Source organism: Mesoplodon bidens (genome assembly GCF_964165515.1).
Source record: "Mesoplodon bidens genome assembly, contig: HAP1_SCAFFOLD_378, whole genome shotgun sequence".
NCBI classification, from domain to species: Eukaryota; Metazoa; Chordata; class Mammalia; order Artiodactyla; family Ziphiidae; genus Mesoplodon; species Mesoplodon bidens.
The window spans coordinates 24871-37886 of NW_027672497.1; positions in this window are offsets into that span (position 1 = coordinate 24871).

Consider the following 13016-nt stretch of genomic DNA (forward strand, 5'->3'; position numbering starts at 1 on the left):
TGGGCACTGGCCTCATCTCACCACCGTGTGTCATGTGACTCCACTGTGTCTGCTTTTCGCAGCTACAATTTTCTGATGACCCGACACTCACTCTGGAGCTGAGGGCTTCGAGCTGGTGATCCTTTTCTTTGTTCTCACTTTTCAGTTGATTCACCTCCTGTTGTAGTTGTTGAACTTGACCATCCTTTACTAACACGTCTCTTTGCAAAGATGACACCATCTCTGTAAAAGAACCAAACCAAACCAAAACAAAAGACTCATGGAGGTCAAAGAGGCACGAAGGATTATTGGCAACACCATGGCTGTCAGCCAACGTTTGGACAAGACCTTCCAAGTCTGGCCCACCACCGGTGCCCTCCTAGAACTGGGGAGGCTTTTTCCAAGGGTCCCAGAGCAGGAATGGGAATAAGAGCAAAGTCCACGGAACAGGGTTTGAGGCTTCAGTGAGAATGAGGGGCAGTCGGCACCAGCGAGAGGAGAAACCTTTGGGGGCCCCTTGTGGGCACAGGCCAGGCAAAGCTGGGAGGAGAGGGCACACCATGGGCCTGGGGAACAAAGGCCCAGCACAGGGAAGGTCCAGGAATTCTTCTCCAGAGGCCAGGAGACGGCCGTGTGGCAGAGGGCACTGCTGGACATTATTGATGGGGTGGTTGGTTTCACAGTCCTCTGAGTTTGGACCCCTCTCTACCACTTATTAGCTTGGTGGTCTTGGACAAGTTATTTCACCTCCCACTGTCTGTCCCACACAGAGTTATTGTAAGGGTCAAATGATGCGGTATGTCCCAAGAACTCAAAGTGGCTAAATTATGTTTGTTACAGGGCGCCTATTATTTTTCTCGGCAGCCAGGTTCCAAAATGGCCCCAATGATCCCTACCACCTAGAATTCATGCCCTGTGTAGCCCCTCCCACCCTGAATAGGGCTGCCATGGGTAACCAATATGATACTGTGGAAATGATGGAATATTTCCTCCCAGGCTGGGTCATAAAATACACTGTGGCCTCCTCTTTGCTCTCTCTCGAATCACTCACTCCGGGGGAAGCCAACTGCTGTGTCGTGAGGACACTCAAGCAGCCCTAGAGAGAAGCATGTGGGCTGAGGGACTAAGGCCTCCAGCCAATAGCCACATGAGCAGCCATTCTGAAGGGGGATCCTCCGGCTCCCACCGAGGCTTTAGATGACATGACTTAGGCCCCTGCCGACATCTTGACTGCAACTCATGAGAACTAAGTCACCACCCGCTCAAATTCCTGAACTACAGATACTGGGTGAGATCATAAATATTGGTTGGGGTTTTATCCATTACATTTTGGGGTAACTTGTTATGCAGCAATAGATAACTACTCCATTACTGTAGTATCATTTTTTTAAAACATCTTTATTGGAGTATAATTGCTTTACAATGGTGTGTTAGTTTCTGCTTTATAACCAAGTGAATCAGTTATGCATATACATATCTCCCCATATCTCTTCCCTCTTGCATTGTAGTATCATTTTGAATAAAAGTGGGAAGAAGGGTGCATAAATGCAGTGGTATTGGGTTATCTCCTATGGTTCTTTTCTTGAAAGAACATCAGGCCCAGTTTTAGTGGTAGATATCAATCAAGAATGTCTATGAAATAAAGCACAAAATGCTCCAGAATTTCAGTTTAAAAATGAGCTTTGCCTCCAGGACACAGTTCAGTTACTTGGAAATCCCTCTGGGGCTTGCCACACTTTGAGTGGGTCCAGCCCATCTCAAGCGTTATCCCAACCCAGGTCTGTCCGACTCCCTGATCGGAGAAGGTGGGATCTGAGACAGGCTTGATGCTTGGATGAGGTTTCACTGGCCGACATACGGGAGGAAGGTGAGGACCAGCGAGTTCATCCTTCCATTCCTGGTGCCCAGAACAGCACCTAGCCTGGGGGAGGTGCTCAGAAAATATCTGAGGACATCCCAAGTGAGGGAGGAGCATAAGCAGAGACCTGGGGGCAGCAGGGGGTGGGGCTGGGTGTGATTAAGTTGCAGAGTGAGGCAGAAGAAAAGCACGGATTCATACAGAGATGGGGATTCACGTGCGACTCAATGCTATGTCTGGCTTCTACAGCTGTGGGCATGTTTCCTGTTACGCGCCGACTGCTTTCAGAGTGATGTGCCCCTCCGAGGCTCACTGCCTCCTCCCTGTCACCTGCTTCTCTCCCTCCCCTCGTCTGTGAGTGGTCCCATCCTCTTCAGGTCTCTAGGCATGTCAGTTTCTGCTTAAAAACCTCCACTGGATTCCCAACACCCTTGGAATAAAAACCCAGACCCCCCGACCCTGCCCAGCCCCACAATCCCCTGTTCACTCCATGCAGCCTCTCTTGCCCTTGGCTTGTCCTTGCTCACGTGAAACAGGTCCTCTCTAAAAGAAGGACATAGCCGTGGAGGATACAACATAAACTGGTTAGAATCAGCTAGGTCCAAGGGGGCGTAAGATACGACTTCCAGGGGGACTGGAGCCTCATTACAGTCTCATTGTAATACATGAGCGAAATGACACACCCACCAGTACCAGGACAGTTCCGAGGCTGACCATAAAGGTCAAAAAGTGGGTGGTGGGGCTTCCCTGGTGGCGCGGTGGTTGAGAGTCCGCCTGCCGATTCAGGGGACACGGGTTTGTGCCCCTGTCCGGGAAGATCCCACATGCCGCGGAGCGACTGGGCCCATGAGCCATGGCCACTGAGCCTGTGCGTCCGGAGCCAGGGCTCCGCAACGGGAGAGGCCACAGCAGCGAGAGGCCCGTGTACAGGAAAAAAAAAAAAGTGGGTGGTGGCCCAATTCCTGGAAATCCCCGCCCCTTCCCCAAAATATTAGAGTTGTCACAATCCTCCCACTCATTAGCCAATAAAATTACCCACCCCATAAAAACTAACCACCCCATATTTAGGGGCCTCTAGCCTTCTGAGATAGCCCACACTCTGTCTGTGGAGTGTGTTTCTCTCTAAAGAAATCCACTTCTTACTTTGTCTCTCACTGAATTCTTTCTGCATGAGACATAAAGAACCTGAGCTTTATTAAGTCCCGAGACCACATGCGTGATCTCGATTAAAAGATAGTGGGTTCTGACTGGGTTCGAGTCCCAGCCCACGGGTTCAAGTCCCACCTGAGTTCCATGGTTGCACACCCACTAAGCTGGTCCCCCTTGGCCTCCCCGCTTGAAGCGCTGGCCACCACGACACACAGTTTATTTTCTCCACAGCACCACTGCTCTCTGAAGTGGGCTTGTTTATTCATCCGTTTACTTTTATTGTCTGTCACCCCCTCCCGAATCTGTGAGTACAGGAATCTGACTGTCTTGCTTGGCTCTCCCTCCCCGGAGCCTGGAATGGGGCCTGACACCTAGTAGGAGCTCAAGAAACATGTTGAAGCAATGAAGGAATCCAGGGAATCAAAGCTCAGCCACAGCTGTGCGTTGGCTGCCCCTCTCCCAACCCAGGCCCTTTGTCAGGTAACCACCTCTGATCAAATTAGAAAATGGTTTCCCTTGGGCCCAAGTGCACTCGGCTGAAATGGGTGAGACAGTCGGTGCCTTAAAGGAGTGACCCCATTTTGTCCACGCTCTAGTTTGCACTCAGGCTGCTTTGTGGAACCACCCAAGCCACAAGGCGACCTGTGTTCTCCCTGGTGGGGCCAGTGCTCAGGAGACCTTGTAGCCAAGAGATACCATTCTCTCAAATATTTACCAGGCCCTGCCCTCGGAACTGGGCGGCAAGAAACCTCCACTGAGGGAGAACTCTAATGCACCGACACGGGTGATCCCTGAGGCTGCACCCATGTCACGGGCACAGGTGTGCTGGTTGACTGGTGATGTCTGCAGGGGGAGGGCAAAAGCTCTGAGGCCTGAATACAGAAGGGCCTCACCTGACGTAATGGCGGTCTCCCTCCTTAAGTTCTCGGCCTCGTGCTTCAGGGAGGTGATTTCTAAGTTTCTCTCAGACAGGGTCTGGCACAGCACCTGGTTGTAGCCTTGCTGTAGGGCACTGATCTGTGGAAGGAGGCAACACACAGTCAGAGGGGGCCAGCCAGGCCTGCAGGACACGCCGGTACTCCTCCAACATTGGGCAAAGAGTCGGGTTGATATTGGATCGGGGTGTTGGGGAAACCAAGGTTTTCAGTTGTAACTAGTGGAAGGGGCAGGAGGGGCCTGTTCCTTCAGTGACCACCATGTCATCGGTCCTCGAGACACGAACCTTATCTTTGTGGCCACCCAGGGGCTCGGGTGCTGCTGTCTTCCTATGACCTGTGGGTTTTCAGCCATAAATAGACCAGCTGTTGGTTCCAGATCATCCAGCACTGACTGGATGCACAGCAAAGTTCAAGAGCCGGGAGCAGGTTATGAAATGAATTCCCTCTAATGAGAATAGAGGGTAGTTTATACCTCACAGAACACTCCAGAGTTTACAAAGCCCGTTCACACATGCTACACTGATACTCGTCACAGCGTTGCTGAAGGCTGACGTTCCTATTAATGTGCCCATTTTGCAAGGGAGCCAGGTTGAGACTCAGAGAGGCGAGGCCCCCTGCTCGGGATCACGCGGCTGGTCAGACGTGGAGTGTGATTCAAACCCAGTCTTTAGTTGCCTGGTTCCTCCTTCCCAGGAGGCTCTAGGTTTGAGCGTGAGAAGTTGGAGGCTGTAAAGCATGGCATGGACTCGGGAGCCGGACTGTGGCCTTCAAGTCCTGTCTCTGCCAGTTAACGGGCTTTGTGAACACAAGGAGGACACCATATTCTGTTTCCTTTTGTTCAGTCTGTACGCGGGGTGATGGTAGTCCCAACCTGATAGGATTGTTAGAAGTATTTTAATAAGTTAACATGTGTACAAGTGCTCAGATCATGCCTGGCACACGGCACAGGGGGATGAGCTGTGACGGTCCTCTCCTCTGACTACCCACGGGGTGTTTTTTTTGTTTTGTTTCGGGGGTTTTTTGTGTTTTTTTTTTTGCGGTACGTGGGCCTCTCATAGTTGTGGCCTCTCCCATTGTGGAGCACAGGCTCCAGACGCGCAGGCTCAGCGACCATGGCTCACGGGCCCAGCCGCTCTGCGGCACGTGGGATCTTCCCGGACCGGGGCACGAACCCGTGTCCCCTGCATCGGCAGGCGGACTCTCAACCACTGCGCCACCAGGGAAGCCCTCATGGGGTGTTTTAGCTTCAGCTTCCCTCGTCCGTCTCTGGGGAAGGTAGTTGGTAATCTTTATGTGTGCATTTGTAATCCTTGCCAGTCTCACTTAAACGCCAGTGTGGTTGTTATTAAGAGGAAATACAGGGGCTTCACTGGTGGCGCAGTAGTTGGGAGTCCGCCTGCCGATGCAGGGGAGATGGGTTCGTGCCCCGGTCCGGGAGGATCCCACATGACACGGAGCGGCTGGGCCCATGAGCCATGGCTGCTGGACCTGCGCATCTCGAGCCTGTGCTCCACAACAGGAGAGACCACAACAGTGAGAGGTCTGCATACCACACACACACACAAAAAAATTAGGAAACTCCATTTTGCTGGTGTAGAGAGGAAGGCTCAGAGGGATCCAATTATTTGCTCACGATCATCCTTCTAGGAAGCAGCAGTGCTTGGATTAAAACAAAGTCCTCCCCAGTTGAAAGCCCATCTCTCGCCCTCTGTGCTTGCATACAGAACAGGGGCTGTCCTTTTGTACCTCCACACTTAAATACTCAGTACAATTTTTCCTAGGAGCTAAATGGGCCTGGCCAGGGCCCTTAAGGCAACAAATGAGACCAGTAATCCTCAGAAGGGCTCTTCGTGTACTGCCCATTTATGGCCTGTGGTTTGATTGATCCATCCATTTCCAGGGATAAAGCTGTGTCCCATTTTCAGTTTTGCTCCACAGTTGTGGGTTTAGTTTAGATTTCCCATCTCACACGTGTTCATCCAGAGCCAAGGCGTCTCAGAACATTTGGCATCAAGCAACAGAAACCCACTGCAACTCGTTTAAGCATAAGATAGGACTTTATTGAAAGTAGCCTGGGGCATCCTATAGGACAGTGAGTGAGGCCAGGCTAAGGAGAGCCCAGAACTATCTCTTTCTACGAAGGACTGTTTTCTCCGTGAACCTCTGCTTCATGAGTCTCCTCTTGCAGACCAGCTTTCTCTGTGCACGTGGCTCCCTGGTGGCTTTCAAGTTGATTAGATCCAGGGCAAGTAGCCAGTCCAAAATGACCATGGTCATTGTCACCCAAGGCCACGGGACCCACTTTGGGAAACACTGTTCAAGCAAGGACCCTTCCCATGGAGAGAGGGGCTTCATGCTTTATCCCCAGAACCCAGAACAGTACCCTGGCACATATCTGTGGAGCTCCATACTTATCTGTGGGTGGATGCAGCTGACTTAGCTGCACACACACACCAGGCAGCGCTCTGCACTGCAGTCACAGTTGTGCTCCAACACGATCTTTTATCTCAATCATCTGCTTGTGGCTCCCCTTTTCAGAACTGTAACTGGTCTGAGAAAAGTGAAAATCAAAATTGAGACCAGGTGGAGTATCCACTGTGGGCCCAGCACTGCCTGATATGATGCAAAGGCAGGGCCCGCCTTCAAGGACATGGACTACATTTAGGATCCGACCTTAAAAGGGGAATTTATTGGGAGGACACAGCATTTCTTGTGGAACCCAGGGGCAGAAGTACAGCTGGGCTTTCCAAGGCATCAGGACCAAAGACCAGAAAGTCATCAGGACACAGCTATGTCTGAGGTCTCATCCTCATGTCGGCCTCTTTCAGCAGTCACCTTCTCTCTGTGCTGAGGTACGTCCCCTACTTCACTCACCTGTGGCCCCTTAATCCCTGATACCACATTGCCCAGCCCAGGACCTGGGAGAGATGAGCCTAGCCCAGCCCAGCTTCTGATTGGTTCTCCTGGGTCAGGTGAACACATACCTATCAGCTGTGACTTGAGAGGGTGAAGGTCACATGGCACCAATATGGCTGCTGAGATTCCTCCTTTTGGGTGGGGGGGGGAGTGCTGGGGGAATTTTCTTTGCTCTTTCATAGCCCTGGGGCCAGTTAGGGCCCAAGAACAGGTGAGGTGGGTGGCTTTTGATTTTTCTCCCCTGTCTCTGCCTCTCTTATATTTAGTCTAAGAACAAAAACACGGCGGAGAGGAAAGGAAGGGCCAGGGTCTTTCTTCTGGTTTTTACCTTTTTAGCTTTTTCTGTAGTGAAAAGATAGAGAGCTCTGAGACGTCTGAACCAGTGAACAAGCAGGATGAGTGTGCCTTCGGGAATTTTGAGGTGAAAGTGACCTCCTGCTTTGGTTTTAATTTACTCTTGCAGATAACTTCCTTGTCTTCCTAGGCACTATTCAGGGCTCCAGCCTATTGCTACCATTCCCAGCTAACATTCTCCCTGCCTTCCTTTTAGACGGAGGTGCATCCATGCTCCATAGTTTACGTACTAAACATCCATGAGCTATTCTCTGAACAACGTGAATAATTTTCTGCTTGATTGTTTCCACACATACAAAACAACTAAGGTCCTTTGTGCAATTCCCACAGCACTCCTGCCGTATAGGAAGAGTCCAGAAGTGTTCAGATCAAAGTGGGGGGCTGGTCTCTAATGAGTTGAAGATTGAGCCCCGTGTTGGTTTGCTAAACACAGTGATGAATTCCCACAAGCTTAGTGGCCTAAAACAACAAACGTATTCTCTCATGGGTCTGGGGGGTGGAATCCCCAAATCAGCATCAGCTGGGCTGCAATCAAGGTTTTTCAGAAGGACCAAACTCCCTTGGATGCTCTAGGGAGGAGTTCATCCCTTGCCGCTTCTAGCTCTGGTGGCTGCTGGCATCCCTTTTTTCTTTTTCTTTTTTTTTTCTCGCTATGTAGGATTCCCATCTAGGGAAATAGAATAATTTATATGTGCATTTTCCTGTTGATGGACATTTAAATTGTTTCCAATTTTCAATATGATTTATTTTAAAAAAATTTTTATATACTTTTTCAAGGTTACTTTACATTTACAGTTATTACAAAATATTGGCTATATTCCCTGTGTTGTACAATACATCCTTGAGCCTATCGTACACCCAGAAGTTTACATCTCTCACCTCCCCACCCTGTATTGTACCCTCCTCCCCCTCCGCGCTGGCAACGATTAGTTTGTTCTCTTTATCTGTGACTCTCCTTCCTTTTTGGTATATTCAGTAGTTTGTTGTATTTTTTACATTCCATATATAGGTGATATCCTACAGTATTTGTTTTTGTTTGACTTATTTCACTTACCACACTGCCCTCCAAGTCCACCCATGTTGCTGCAAATGGCAAAATTTCGTTATTTTTTAAGGCTGAGTAGTATGCCATTGGTTATATGTACCACATCTTCTTTATCCATTCATCTCTTGATGACACTTAGGTTGCTTCCATATCTTGGTAATTGCAAATAATGATGCTCTGAACATTGGGGTGCATGTATCTTTTCAAATACATGTTTTTGAAAACACGTGTTTTTGTTTTTTTTGGATTTATACCCAGGAGTTGAGTTTCCAGGTCATATGGTAGTTCTATTTTTAGTTTTCTGAGAACCCTCCATACTGTTTTCCACAGTGGCTGTGCCAGTTTACATTCCTACCAACACTGTACCAGGGTTCCATTTTCTCTAAAAATTGTAAATTTTCTTCCTAGAGGTAATTGAGATGGTAGTTCAGTAATAACATAAGATCAGGTGAAGTCTAAAGAAATTTTAGAAAACCTGGATAAAGTAAGAAAACATCTGTTCGCTGGCATCTGAATGTTAGAGAGACACCAAGACATGTGGGCCAAGTTCTGGAGAGAAGGGAAACACAGACGCAAGCTTGACATTTGGTGCAGCTTTTCTCCTTGGGGCATTTGCGGATTCAAATCTTACAGCCTAGGAGCTGAAAAGCCAAGGAGTTCAAAAGACTCTAACCACAGAAGCTGCTGGCATCCCTTGACTTGTAGGTGCAGCACTCTAGTCCTGCCTCTGTGGTCACTGCCTCCGCCTCTTCTTTGTATATAATCTCCTCCTGTCTCTCACTTATAAGTACACTTACAGATGGCACTTAGGGCGAGGATAGTCTCAACTCAAAATCCTTATATCCGCAAAACTTTACCTTGTAAGGTAACATTCTCAGGTCCCAGGGATTAGAGCCTGAGATCTTTGGGGCCACCAGTCATCCCACTGTAAGGCCTAAACGTCTTCTCTCCTGAGGAAGGTCTAGGCTGGGCTGAAACCCCGACAGACATCTAACAGAGGCCAGATTGAGAGCCCTTTTAGAAGGTCATTTCTCAGCTCATTTGGAACCTTGCTATTGCCCTTTTTTTTTTTTGCTTTTCTTTTCGGTACGTGGGTCTCTCACTGTTGCAACCTCTACAGCTGCGGAGCACAGGCTCTGGATGCACAGGCTCAGCAGCCATGGCTCGCGGGCCCAGCCGCTCGGTGGCATGTGGGATCCTCCCGGACCGGACCACGAACCTGTGTCCCCTGCACTGGCAGGCGGACTCTCAACCACTGCGCCACCAAGGAAGCCCTGCCCTTTCTTTTTTCCTCCTGTTTGTCCTCAACAGGGGGAAGCATTAAGAGTAAATGAGGGGCTTCCCTGGTGGTGCAGTGGTTAAGAATCCGCCTGCCAATGCAGGGGACACAGGCTCGAGCCCTGGTCCAGGAAGATCCCACATGCCGCGGAGCAACTAAGCCCGTGCGCCACAACTACTGAGCCTGCGTTCTTGAGCCTGCGAGCCTCAACTACTGAAGCCTCCATGCCTAGAGCCTGTGCTCCGCAACAAGAGAAGGCCATGAAATGAGAAGCCCGCGCAACGCAACATAGAGTAGCCCCTGCTCGCCACAACTAGAGAAAGCCCGGGAGCAGCAACAAAGACACAAAGCAGCCATAAATTAAAAAATGATAATAATAATAAAAAAATAAATGCATTAGCAGATTTTGGGTTTCCTCTCATCGTTAGTGTATTGCTTTCATTCCTAAGATGCTAAAAAATTGGAAACCACTCCACTTACCAGGAACACACTTTGCAACACGGATCCAGGGGAAGCTGTTTTCTTCCGTAGACACTTCATGACCCCGGTTTCCACAACAGCAGGCACTGCTGGCTCTGCCAAGTTGCTGGAGAAGGGCACCTTATCTGCAAAGCCACGAATCCAAATGGGCCCCCATTGCCAAGGGTGGAAGGAAGTTGTTTGGCTTAGCTTCTTGGGGGATCAGAAGATTGGGAGTTCTGGTGGGGGGACTGCAGGTACCTTGCTGTCCCTTGGTACAACGTCAGGGGAAAGAAAGGTCGCTGGTAGCTTCTCAGAGCTACCAGTTGGGGCTGTGCAGAGCGTCTTAGTAAATGCCATTTTGGTTGCAAATAACAGAAACTCAAACCGGCTGAAGCAAAAAAGGGGACATCTACGGGGAAGAAAAGATGGCTCCTGCCTGTCCAGACTCCTCCGCTTTGCTTGCCCGTTGATTCTCTAACCTTCCGCATTTCCTTTCAGTAAACTCCTTTTCTCTTTAAGTTAGCCACAGGAGATTTCTGTTGGTTGCAACCAGAGAATCTTGAGTGATACAAAAAGTCCTAGTGGAACCCAAGGGCAGGCATTGGAATGGGCCTTTCCAAGGAAAAAACCAGGAACCAGAAAGTCATCAGGAATCAGGGCAACTTTCTGCATCAGTTGGAAGGCCTTCAGCTCTTTTTTTTTTCCTTCATGGAGCTCATAATCCATTCATTTATTCAATAAATAATTATTGAGTGTCTATCCTGTGCCAGGCACCCTGCTAGGTCTTAGAGTTCCATACAGGTGTAAAATATGCCAAGACCCCTGCCCTCAAGTAGCTCACATTCTAGTGAAGATAAGACATGTGAGCACATAGAGTATATTCACAACACAGAATATGAAGAGCTATGCCATGGACACATATACACCAGCAAACATAAAATAGATAGCTAGTGGGAAGCAGCCGCACAGCACAGGGAGATCAGCTCGGTGCCCCGCGACCACCTAGAGGGGTGAGACAGGGAGGGCAGGAGGGAGGGAGACGCAAGAGGAAAGAGACATGGGAACACATGCACATGCATAACTGATTCACCCTGCCACAATGCAGAAACCAACACACCATTGTAGAGCAACTAGACTCCAACAAAGATGCAAAAAAAAAGAGCTATGCCAGAGGGATGAAGCATGACTGTCTTCATAGACCTAGAAAGCCCAGATGCAATTATCCTGGTAGAGAGGGCCTGGGCAGAGAATCGCAGGTAGGTGAACCTGTGTGCACAGAGAACATGGTATGTATGAGAAGCTGCAAGTTTTCAACATCCGTGGAGCAAAAGAGTTCTTGAAAAAGTAGTGGGAGACGTGGCTGAAGAAATTGGTTGAGGATGAAGCATAAAAACCCCACTGAAGTGTGATCTTCTTTTCCTGAGGAGGCATGGGGGAGCCATGGAAGACTTTAAAGCTGTTTGAGTTCATGGTCAATTCTCTGGGTTTCAGAAAAGTCCCTCTGGAGTCTGGGATGTGGTGAAAGTTGGGCTGGACCTTTCACCAGTGGGCACGCTCAGTGGCTCAGGAAAGGTTTTCGCTCTGCCTTGGGAAATTTTTCACGCCGCTCTGGCAGAGGAGCTCGCCCCGCCCACGGCTTCTCCTCACTGGATTGGTTGAACTCAGGGAGGCTACCAGGAGGCCCAGTTGTCCTCCCAACTCCACACCCCCACCCCCGCCCGTTAACGCTCTGGGCGCGCGCTGCCTTCAGCTTTAAATAACAGAAACCTGGATGTGGGTAGATGGTAAAAATTTGGAGCCCCTCCCAAATGAACTCTAGCCATGTGGCTTGCTTTGTCTGATGAGATGTTGGCAAACACATGGCAGGTGGAGACTTGAAAAGTGTGCTTTGCGGCTTTCTCTCTCCTGTTGCTCTTGGAAACCTGTACCCACCACACGTGGCCTGGTCTGGCCTGCTGGGTGATGAGGGACCACACCGGGCAGAATCAGACGTCCCAGCTGAGGCCTTTCTAGACCAGGGTTTCTCATTCTCGGTACTATTGACATATTGGATCAAATAAGTCTTGGTTGTGGGCAGCTGTTCTGTGCACTGCAGGATGTTTAGCAGCATCCCTGGCCTCTACCCCTAGATGATAGGATCACCCCCAACCCAGTTTAACAACCAAAGTGTGTCCAGACATTGCCAAATGACCCCTGGGTGGCAAAATCGCCCCCAGTTGAGAACCACTGTCCTAACCCAGCTTGCCTGGCAATGACCAGGCAGGCATGTACACGAAGCCACCCTAAACTAGCCCCAGCCAAACCAACCAGACCAGTACAAGGGGCCAGCTTGACGCCTGGAATCATGAGAACTAATAGTTGCCATTTTAAGTCACTAACTTTTGAGTGGTTGGCTCCACAGCACAAACAGGTACATCTGACTACAGTGGCTGAAACTGATAGGATTGATTTATTTATACAACAGGATGTACAGAGGTAGGCAGTTGAGGTACAGTGCAGAGCACAGTGATGCCACTAGGCTCCCACCCAGGCTTTTCATGTCTTTCCACTCCACTGTCCTTTGAAGTGGGCTTTGGTCTCTTGCTTGTTACCTGGTGATCCCCAACATGGCTGTTCCAGCTCTAAGACTGAGCTCCAGGAGAGGAAAAGGAGACAATGCAAAGGGACAAAGAGAAAAACTTTCTCCTAGCAAAGCCTTGCCTTTAATTCCAGAAGGGAAGCCCTGCCCAGGGCCTTCACCTGCATGTCACTGGCCAGAACTGAACAACACAGCCAGGTCTAGCTGCAAGGGAGGCTGGGAAATGAGGGCATTTTGCGTGCTGCTTATACAGTAGAGGGAGGCAATGACTAAGGGGCTTGTAGTGTCTGCTGCACTGTCTCTCTGGGGGTCGTCTTGGTTTCTTCTTCTTTTTTTTTTTTTTTGCCACACGGTTTGGCTTATGGGATCCTAGCTCCCTGATCAGGGATTGAGTCCGGGCCCTTGGCAATGAAAGCGCAGGGTGGACTGCCAGGGAATTCCCTGGGTCTTGGTTTCTT